Source organism: Rhinatrema bivittatum, chromosome 18 (genome assembly GCF_901001135.1).
Source record: "Rhinatrema bivittatum chromosome 18, aRhiBiv1.1, whole genome shotgun sequence".
NCBI classification, from domain to species: Eukaryota; Metazoa; Chordata; class Amphibia; order Gymnophiona; family Rhinatrematidae; genus Rhinatrema; species Rhinatrema bivittatum.
This window is the reverse complement of record NC_042632.1, coordinates 49999041-50008282: the sequence shown is the minus strand read 5'-3', so window position 1 is coordinate 50008282 and position 9242 is coordinate 49999041. Positions and strand designations below refer to the sequence as shown.

The 9242-nt window shown below is 46.0% G+C and overlaps 1 protein-coding gene across 1 annotated transcript in view; it reads left to right on the top strand.

Annotated features, from left to right (window-relative positions):
* Positions 1-9242, top strand: part of LOC115079581 (solute carrier family 22 member 4-like) — a 48699-nt gene that overhangs the window by 1029 nt on the left and 38428 nt on the right. The window lies entirely within an intron of this gene.

Genomic DNA, 9242 nt, shown 5'->3' with positions numbered 1-9242 from the left:
TGTTTGTTACTTGTGTTTTGGCTCTCAACACACTAACCTAGATTAGGTCCAGATATTGCAGGTGGAAGGGGTCATAAAAGCTATGTTTCAGTAGATGGGCTTCAGAAGGACCATGGATAGAAACTTCCTGATGCAGAGCAGACATAACCAGACCCCTTTATATACTCTTGAATTGTAAAACTGTGTAGAATTTACCACACCCACCTCTCCCCATCCCCTTCCTATTCCAATGATTAACAATATGGCAGCAGTCGCTTGAGTGCAAACCAGCATTGAGTCCTCAACACCCCCCTCCGGACTTTCTGTTTGGATAGGAAACTTATGGGACCCGTGAGCTCAGATTGGCTTGCTAGCCTGCAGTCACTCCCTGACTACATCCAAATCATTCATGGTCAGAGACCTCGTGGTGGCCATTGCAAGCACTTGAAAGATATTTTTCTAAAAGGCAAACTCAGGGGTGGATCTAGGCAATCTGCTGATGCCTGACGCAAAGAATGAGATAGTCCTCCCCTCCCCCAAAAGGCATGGCACAGGTGAAATAATCGATTGGGCCAAGGGGGGGGGGGGGGTTGTCCCTTTGGAGTCTTGCCCTTTTGGTGATTTGAAATGCCGCAGAATGGGGGGAGTGGCAGAAGCTGGTAGTCCTACAATCTGCGCCTCATGTTTCTCCAGCATTTTCTACCTGGAGGAGATGGGTGTGTGGTGGACAACAGCCCCTACACTCCCTCCTTCCCAGCCCATAATTAAAAATGATTCATTGATAAGAACAGATCTTGCATGAAAAAGAACATTCGCAGTTTTCTGAGAGAGAAACATGTATACTATTTTTACACGCACTGCTGTGATGCCAACCAGAAAACCCCGCAAAAAAGACACTTGGAACCCATATGGTATTAGACATTGTAAAAATGCGTTCAAGGTGGGCTTGGCCCTCAGTCATGAATAAACTGAATTTACAATTACAATACAGTAAACCTTCCATACAAAAACAGCAGTAAATGCCATAGTAACAAACCCTACCCATGAAAAGGCAACACTGCAACTATTACACCAGGCTCTAAACACATCTTCTCTTAGGAAAACAAAACAAGGCAGGCTGCTACAGATGACTACATGCTAGCAGAATATCAGACACTGTATGCAGTGCAACCATGGGGGGGAAAAACAACTATTTTCTCAGAAATCAATAATAAACTCAAGTAATATAACCTCAATTATAATTGTAAAACGATACAAACAGAATAAATATTTCAAATAGTTGACGGGGGGGGGGGCACTAGTGTGCCATTTGCAACATGACTGCTTGATCCCGTGGCTCCTTCCTCCCCGCACAAGCAGTTTGAATTAGGATGGGTTTGTGGGAGATCCAGCTAGCAATTTCAGCGGGACAGATCTAAACCTATAAAGATTTCTGAAGAGAGAATTTCAGCAGCATAATCTGCGCTGCAGATTGATTATTTTAAAATATGTATAGCCTGCTTCTATTGAGTCAATCTAAGCTTGTTACAATACATCAAAATATAAAATAAACAGTAATAAAATACATTAATAAAACACTACTCTGACTGCTTTTTTTACCAAAAAAAAAAAAATCACATTGCATCAGTACTCCATTGTCAATAGGATCACCAAAGGCTTCCGGGAAAAGGATTAGCAGGCTTCTCACTGGAACGAGCTGATGAGGCAGGGGGGTCTGCCTTGAAGGTCTCCGCCCTGATGGGACAGGAGGTGCGTGGAAGGCGAATCCAGCAATTTAATTCCACTGCCATTACCTTGTTTATCTATATTCCATTTTTTGGTACTTCAAAGTGGATTGCATGCAAGTACTGCAGGTATTTTCCTGTCCCTAGGGAGCTTTACAATTTTAAGTTTGTGCAACAGAGGGTAAAAGTGACTTGTCCAAGATCGCAAAGAGTGGCAGCAGGATTTGAACTCTGGTTTCCCGCCCGATGCTTTTACCACTAGACTGCTACATTGATGAAGCAGAGGAAAGGGTCCCCATGTGTGCTGACAGCAGCCAGAGCTCCATGTTGGGCCCAAGTGCTTCAGCGAGAGCAACAGAGTTTAGCTGTTGGACTTGTGTGGTGGCCTGCCGGGCTGCATTAGTGGGCTGTGGCAGTAGCAAAGTCCAATTTTACATCTTCTGGAAGGAGGATAAAAATAAAAAGGCAGTGTGATTGTCATTTAGAGCCAACATATTTTGCACCGAGGGGTTACATTCTAGGGTTGCCTGTGATGTGATGAGATCCCACTGCTGCCGAGTCACCCCTGCACCACGAGGACTGTTTCCATGACACAGATTCTCCATTGTAATAAAAGGGGAGGGAAAAATGAGTCCCTCAAATCTGTGATCTTATTTATTAATTGTGACTAAGCAGATCTTGGGGCGGATCAGAATATCTAAACGGTGTTTCGGGCTAAGCGGTTTGTTTGCCCTGGGAAGCTCCTGCTTTATTTCAAATTAACATTTTTCCCCTAAGGTGAGGGTTAGTTCTAGTTTATCAGATCTCTGCTTAATTTATTACTGCATTTAAAGGTAATAAATTAAGCAGCGACCCACTAAACAAACACTCCCTGCTTCATTCTGCTATAAGTTCTGCGGGAGTAATTACTAGCTGTGCAGCCGCCTTGTCAAAAATGTAAAACTGTCCCGAACTGAGCAGGAATTGGAGCTTCAGCATCTCTGGGATCCCCTTTACATCAGGACACTGATCCAACTATGGAGGGTCGAGTTACCAAAGGAAATTTTAGCAGCTTTTTATTTGAGCGTTCCAACTTCTGGGTACTGAAATCTCTGGGGCCATTTGTACACTACAGAACGATGTAAGAGATCTTAAAGAGAGAGTTGGGCTTGCAGAAATTCGCGTGGGAGAACAGGGCATTCCCAGAAAAGGATGAAGACCTTGGAGCAAAAAGGTCAGTAAGAAGATAAAGAAGAAGGCTGAATGTGAGCAGTGTGGAATGTCTGAATCCGATGGGTCGGTAAACCTGAAAGAGACAGTCGGTGTTTTTCAGCTAGTTATGGAGCCTGGTACTGGTCAGAGTTTGAAGATAGAGTTCACCATGCTCTAGGAGGAAAGCTGTCCATGCAAAACATCCCCAAGACCTATTGTGGGGTGCTCTTCTTACTTTCAAAACAGGCAGGGGGATCGAGGGAAGGCGCGCTCAGCTGCGCCCTGCCCTGTAATGTCTTGGCCGATTAGGAAGCCTGAGGATGCCACAGCTAAAGTCAGCAGGAGATGCCCAGTCTCCTCCTCATAAGGCTGGTGCACCAAACAGGCACACCCCTCAGGGAATGTATTTATTTATTTTTTTGCAGCAAGGTTAGTTGCTGATAGTAGAAAAAATGGTACTCCTAAAGTTCCTTTCTGAGTATGGTGAAGTGGATAGGTCATTTGCATTCCTTACTACCATCCACCCCTTCCCATTTGACTATTCTACGCATGCTAATAGATACTTTGGAGCCATTAATATTGGGTGACTCTCTCGTTTGTGGGTATTGCTAAAGGGATGGGGTTAAACCGGCCTTAGTTGGAAACATCATTGAGTCCCAAAAGCTGCTTGCCTTCCATGGTATCGGACTCTAGAAATAGTGCTGAACTTCAGTCTCCCTCGGCTGGTATTGGGGCTAGTTCTGTGACTTTGGCTGCTGTGGGGGTCTTCTGAAGTCCCATGGAAATCTAGACTGGAGAAAGCGGATACCATAAATCTGGAAGATGTCTGGCAGGCCAGAGCCTCCTTGGAAAGAACTGTGAGTACGAGACTTGATGATTTTTCTGCCTCAGTAGAGCTACTGACAGGACAGTTACCTGCTGCTCAAACTTTTCTGTAGGACCTGAGGATAAAAGCTCTAGAATCATAGATCTTGATGTCTCAGTAATGCTATTTCTGCTAAGGACAATGCTGTCATAGGAGGTTGGAAATTTGTTTAGAACAGGTCTAGGGTTCTTAATCTTCATTTTCTTAGCATCCAATCAGATGAATCCAGAACAAGTGGGTTATGCACTTCTACCAGCAGATGGAGACGGAGCAAACTGATATCACAGTATATATATACCCCTGCAGTGATAGCCTGCCAGTATTCTCTGTCTCCAGCAGATGGTGGACGTGCATCTCCCTACTGGGGATTGCTTCATTTTGTAAAAGGAGAATTAAGGATATTACTCACCCTGTTTTCCTGTGGTGATACCAAAATGTCCCTCCCCCAGTTGAGAATTCCTGAGGTGATTTCCGTGCTCCCTCAGATGAGTGCCTTGGTCCGGTAGCTGTTTTTTTCAGCCAGCATGGACTTAGCTGCTTAAGCGGCTGAAAGGCCGCAGGTGCCGGAAGCTGAGCGCGGCAGTGAAGGCATATGCCCTCTTCCCCTGCAGGCAGAGACTGTCTCTCTGTTCTCAGCCAGGTAAGGTTGAGCTCAAGTAAATTAAAAAAAAAAAAAAAAAAAGAATAAATATTTAGAGACATAAAAAGAGGCTTTTGTAACATGGGGCTGCCTCCTTTTTTCTGGTCTCCGTGCTTGTCGTGCCGTTCCGATTTCATCCACTCCGTGGGAGGTCAAGGGACATAGGCAGCCTGGCGGGTTGAGCAGCTAGGCTCAACCCGCCAGGTTAGGCCCTGCTCTGAGGCTTTTTTTGCTGAGGCTGCATGGTAGGCCACAATGGCATTTCGCGCGTTCTTCTTAGACTGCCCTCTACAGGATTGTCGGTTCGACGTGTGTGTCCAGTTTTTGGACACTTAGCAGGTCTTATATTCTGTGCATCTAAGTTAAGCAGTGCCTTGTAGCCACTTGCTTACCTGTGCTTACAAGTTTTATTGTGCGCTTAGATTGTTTTGCGGCTCGTATTTTTGGAACGCCTAAGTTTTGGACGCCTAGGTTGGGACTTCCCAATGTAGGTCCAGATGGCATGGATGATGATGCCGATCCTGACTCCCTTGAGGATGGTGAAATTCCTCCAGCTTTGGAGCTGTATAGAATTATGCAACTGTTCTTTCATAAATACCTACAGTACCTGAATGTAAACCGATGTGATATCTCAGATCGAATGTCATTATATAAAAATAAAGATGAACTGCCAGCTCAGATTTCCCAGACATTGAAAATGCTTGGAGTTCCTGGGACAGACGCTGTGACTGAGCCAAAGAAAAATCCCATTTTGGTTTCCTTGCGTAAGGCCTTTTGTTTTTCTCCATGATGGAAGCCATTCAAGAATTAATAGATCTTGAGTGGGGTGCCCCAGAGGCTAATTTCAAAGGGGGGGGGGCATTGGGTTTTGGAAGGCCTGTACCCTCCAGATCCAGTGGCAAGAGAGCGTTTGTTTTCCCGAAGGTGGATGCACTTGTGTGTGCAGTCTCCAAGCAGACCACTATTCCTATGGAAGGAGGAGTGACCTTGAAGAAAGCTCATGATAGGATTGAGACTATCCTTAAGCATTTGATGCAGTGGCAATGACCTTGCAGATCACTTCTTGTTCCCTGATGGCTCGATTTTATGGTTCCAGTGCTCACGTCTTAAGAAAATATGGGTTGATATTCCATTTACTTCATTGTGCCTTTCGTCCCATCCTGGATCTCAGATGTCAACAGTTATCTGCGGGTGACACATTTTCGCATGGAAACATTGCGCTTGGTAATAATGGCCATATAGTCAGGGAAATTTCCTACCTCTATTCCCATCCGACTAGAGCATCAACGCTTTCTGCGGTTTGCAGTTGAAATGCCATTATCGGTTTCAGGCTCTGCCCTTTGGTCTAGCCACTGGCCCCAAGGACCTTTTCCAAGGTAATGGTAGTGGCAGCACAATTGAGAAGAGTTGGTATCCTCGTACACCTGTATTTGGATGACTGGCTGATTCTAGCCAAGTCACTGGAAGAGAGCAGCAGAGTGACCTGCAAGGTGATGTCCCTTTTGCAGGAGCTCGGCTGGGTGGTGAACCTGACCAAGAGCAATCTTCAGTCTGCTCAGTCCCATAAACTGATGGGACTGAGGTATTCCTCAGTCCCATCAGTTTATGGGACTGAGGAACCAAACCCAGAGGTATTCATAGAAACATAGAAACATAGAAATGACGGCAGAAGAAGACCAAATGGCCCATCCAGTCTGCCCAGCAAGCTTCCCTCATTTCTTCTCCCATACTTATCTGTTTCTCTTAGCTCTTGGTTCTAATTCCCTTCCACCCCCGCCATTAATGTAGAGAGCGGTGGAGGAGCTGCATCCAAGTGAATTATCTAGCTTGATTAGTTAGAGGTAGTAGGAGTAGTAACCGCCGCAATAAGCAAGCTACACCCATGCTTATTTGTTTTTACCCAGATTATGTTATACAGCCCTTATTGGTTGTTTATCTTCTCCCCTGCTGTTGAAGCAGAGAGCTATGCTGGATATGCATCGAAAGTGAAGTATCAGGCACATTTGGTTTGGGGTAGTAACCGCCGTGACAAGCCAGCTACTCCCCGCTTTGTGAGTGTGAATCCTTTTTTCTTCTCCCCTGCCGTTGAAGTTATGCTGGATATGCGTGAGGTATCAGTTTTTCTTTTCCCCTGCCGTTGAAGCAGAGAGCTATGCTGGAAATTCGTGATGTATCAGTCTTTCTCCGATGCCGTTGAAGTAGAGAGCCATGCTGGATATGCGTCGAGAGTGAAGTATCAGGTACATTTGGTTTGGGGTAGTAACCGCCGTAACAAGCCAGCTACTCCCCGCTTTGTGAGTGCGAACCCTTTTTTCTTCTCCCCTGCCGTTTAAGCAGAGAGCTCTGCTGGATGTGTGAAGTAACAGTTTTTCTTTTCCCCTGCTGTTGAAGCAGAGAACTATGCTGGATATGCATTGAAAGTGAAGTATAAGAATGGAGTGATCAAGCTAGTTGAAAGGCATCAGGAATAGAGGAAGGTGGAGGTAGTAATCTGGATATTTGGTTTGGGGTAGTAACCGCCGTAACAAGCCAGCTACTCCCGTCATTGTGAGTGCAAATCCTTTTTTCCACATTTCCTCATGCTGTTGAATCTTAGAGTGATGTTGGAGTCACAGTAACCATGTGTATGTTTATTGACTAAGGGTATTGTCTCCAGGCAGTAGCCATCATTCTGGCGAGTCACCCACTCTTCATTGGCGGCCTCTTGACTTTATGGATCCACAGTGTTTATCCCACGCCCCTTTGAAGTCCTTCACAGTTCTGGTCTTCACCACTTCCTCCGGAAGGGCATTCCAGGCATCCACCACCCTCTCCGTGAAGAAATACTTCCTGACATTGGTTCTGAATCTTCCTCCCTGGAGCTTCAAATCGTGACCCCTGGTTCTGCTGATTTTTTTCTTATGGTAAAGGTTTGTCGTTGCCTTTGGATCATTAAAACCTTTCAAGTATCTGAAAGTCTGTATCATATCACCTCTGCTCCTCCTTTCCTCCAGGGTGTACATATTTAGATTCTTCAATCTCTCCTCGTACGTCATGCGATGAAGATCCTCCACCTTCCTGGTCGCCCTTCTCTGTACCGCTTCCATCTTGTCTTTGTCTTTTTGTAGATACGGTCTCCAGAACTGAACACAGTACTCCAGGTGAGGCCTCACCAAGGACCTGTACAAGGGAATAATCACTTCCCTTTTCTTACTCGATATTCCTCTCTCTATGCAGCCCAGCATTCTTCTGGCTTTTGCTATCGCCTTGTCGCATTGTTTCGCAGACTTCATATCATTAGACACTATCACCCCAAGGTCCCTCTCCTGCTCCGTGCACGTCAGCCTTTCCCCCCCCATCGAATACAGTTCATTCGGATTTCCGCTCCCCATATGCATGACTTTGCACTTCTTGGCATTGAATCTCAGCTGCCATATCTTCGACCACTCTTCCAGTTTCCTTAGATCCCGTCTCATTCTCTCCACTCCTTCCGGCGTGTCCACTCTGTTGCAGATCTTAGTGTCATCCGCAAAAAGACAAACCTTACCTTCTATCCCGTCCGCAATGTCGCTCACAAAGATATTGAACAGGACCGGTCCCAACACCGATCCTTGCGGTACACCGCTTAAAACCGCTCTCTCTTCAGAGAAGGTTCCGTTTACCATCACACATTGTCTTCTGTCCGTCAACCAATTTGCAATCCAGGTCACCACCTTGTCACTCACTCCCAAGCTTCTCGTTTTATTCACCAGTCTCCTGTGCGGAACCGTATCAAAAGCTTTGCTGAAATCCAAGTATATGACATCGAGCGCTCTTCCTTGGTCCAATTCCTTGGTTACCCAGTCAAAAAAGTCAATCAGATTTGTCTGACAGGATCTTCCCCTGGTGAATCCATGTTGCCTCTGGTCCATCAATTCTCCGGACTGTAGATAGTTCACTATTCTCTCTTTCAGCAGAGACTCCATTACTTTTCCCACCACTGAAGTGAGGCTAACCGGCCTGTAGTTGCCAGCCTCCTCCCTGTTCCCACTCTTGTGAAGCGGGACCACCACCGCTCTTCTCCAGTCTCTCGGCACCACTCCCGTTTCTAGGGATCTATTGAACAGGTCACACAGCGGACCCGCCAGAACATCTCTGAGCTCCCTCAATATCCTTGGATGAATCCCATCAGGCCCCATGGCTTTGTCCACTTTCAGGTTCTTTAGCTCTTCCCACACATTTTCTACTGTAAAAGGATTTTCATCTATTCCACTTCCCTCCAGTTTCTTGTTGTGTAGAGATGGTCCTTCTCCAGGGTCTTCTTTAGTGAACACAGAGCTGAAGTATTCGTTTAATATTTCTGCCATTTCTTCGTCTGTCTCCACACATTGATCATTACCACCTTTCAATTTCACTATACCACTTTGGACCTTTCTCTTTTCGCTGATGTATCTGAAAAATGTTTTGTCACCATTTTTTATCTCCTTGGCAAACCAAACCCAGAGGTATTCCAATGAATACCTCTGGGTTTGGTTTGACACGAAACGGGGCACGTTTTTTTTTCCCTGCAGGAAGCACGCATTCAGAAGTTGATGACACAGCTCCGTCTGGTATTGAACACTCTGCGCCCAACCTGCAAGTTCTTGGCTTCATGGCAGCAACCCTGGAAGTGGTCCTTTCCACTTCAGCCCTCCCTGCTGTCTCAGTAGAACCTGCAGTCTCAGGACTATTCGATTTGGCGCCTCCTGATTGGAAACCTCCTTCCAACTGCAGTGGTGGCTGCAGGCGGATCATCTAAGGAAGGGAGTTTCCCTAGCACCACCGGACCGGCTAGTACTGCCACGAGATGCGAGCCTCCTGTGTTGGGGAGTTCACCGTCAAGTAC